A 2,122-nucleotide genomic window follows, 5' to 3' on the forward strand; every position below is an offset into this window, starting at 1 on the left:
AATTGAAAAATATTAGCTCCACTTGGTGGAGCTTGCCCTTAGTCCCAGCTTCAGAGACTTGGATGGAGAATCCCTTGAGCCCAGGAGTTCAACACTGTAGTGAGCTATGATCACAGCCTTGCACTACAGCCTAGGCAACAGAGTGAGACACTGTCTCTTGAAAAAAAACAAAAAGAAAAGTGTACAATTTAGGTACTTTCCGCATACCTATAAACTCATGAAACTGTCACCATCATGCTAATGAACACATCCAAATATCCATTACTCCTGTACACCTTTCTAAAAGTCGTTCCCTGCTCTCATTTGCCCTCCAGACAACCCTTGATTTACCTTTTTTCAAAATAAATTAGTTAATATTTTCTGGAAATTTATATTATTTTAATTCCAAAGAGTTTTTATTATTCTTGTTTTCTTCATACGGCATAATTATTTTAATATTCATTAATGTTGCTTATGTGAATAGTTCATTCTTTTCTTGCGGAGTCGCATTCTGCTCTATGGATGTTATCACTCCATTTATCTGTTAATGGACATTTAGGCTGTTTCTGGTTTTGGATTATTACAAATAAAATGGCATAGTTGAAGTATACAATTTGACATCTGAAGCTCTTGAAACTGAAAACTTCTTCCTACGCTTGCAACATATAAAATTACTTTTACAAGGACATAGTCTACCTTTTGTAATGGACATTTTATTTGTAGACACAAATGGAGAGGGATGTATTATGAAACTCTAGAAGCCCTTCCCCAATCTTCCATCATTATACCATTTCATAGCCATTCTTGTTTCATCAGTGTCCGCCACATTGCTAGGTGATTTTACTTACAATTCCAGACATCATGTCATTTAATGCATAATTTTTTCAGGAAGCACTTCTATAACGTAAGTGTTCTTCCGTAACTCTAATAACTCTCATACAAAATAAAAATATTTTAAAATATTAAAAATGGATAAGCATATGATTTGATAACCAAATAAAAATACTATAAGTGAGCACTAAGTATATGAAAAATATTCAAACTTACTAACAATAAAGAAACATGCATTTAAATAAAAACAACTAATTAATTTTTTTCTTACCCATATTTGGCAAAGATGTAAATGAGTGACAGTATTTGATAGTTAGAAGGGATATGGTCACCTTCAAATTAATTGGTGGGAGTATACATTGGAATCTCGTTTCTGCTTTTTTGTTTTTGATTTTGGAGTCAGGGTCTCACTCTGTTGCCCTGGCTGGAGTGCAGAGGTGTGATCACAGCTCACTGCAGCTGCGAACTCCTGGGCTCAAGCAGATATCCTGTCTTAGCTTCCCAAGTAGCTGGAACTAGAGGTGCACAGTAACATACCCAGTTAATTTTTAAATTTATTTTGTAGAGACAGAGTCTCACTATGTTGCCCATGCCTGGTCTCTAACTCTAAGCCTCAGGACCATCCTCTCACCTCAGCTTCCCAAAGCACTGAGATTACAAGCATGAGCCACTGCATCCAGTGATTATCACATTTTTGGAAGGTAATTTGGCATATCCTCATAACTCAGAAATTTTACTTTTAGGAATTTAACCTAAGGACATAACTAGAAAACTTCAAAAAAGTGTAACAAAGGCAAATAATTTAAATGTCCAAAAACAGATATTGATAAATTTACTTATGAAATTTTGTCATATTGGAATAGATATGGAATACAGTTTTGTCATTTAAAATAATACTATTAATAGGATAACAAATACATTTTAATTTATGTGCTAAATTTTATGATATCTTATTAATAACTTCACTTGTCATGGACAGAAATAATAAAATTAGCAAAATATGTATGGTTTATTATGGATCACAATAATTATTATATAAATACAACTAAGATCAACTTATTTATATATTTAAATGTGAACCTTTTGTTTCATATGGTTAGCAAAGTCATGAATATTTTGGCAATATTCTGTGAATCCCAATAAACAGTTAGTCATTTATGTTCTCTGTGTAGACTACATAATTATATTGTTTTCTATTTTTTAATTGACACATTGTATTGTACATATTTATGGGATACAATTTGATGTTTTGACACATGTATATGTTGTATAATAATCAAATTAGGGTAGCTAGCATATTCATCGCCTCATG

This window comes from Colobus angolensis, unplaced genomic scaffold (genome assembly GCF_000951035.1).
Source record: "Colobus angolensis palliatus isolate OR3802 unplaced genomic scaffold, Cang.pa_1.0 Scaffold5, whole genome shotgun sequence".
In the NCBI taxonomy this organism is placed as follows: Eukaryota; Metazoa; Chordata; class Mammalia; order Primates; family Cercopithecidae; genus Colobus; species Colobus angolensis.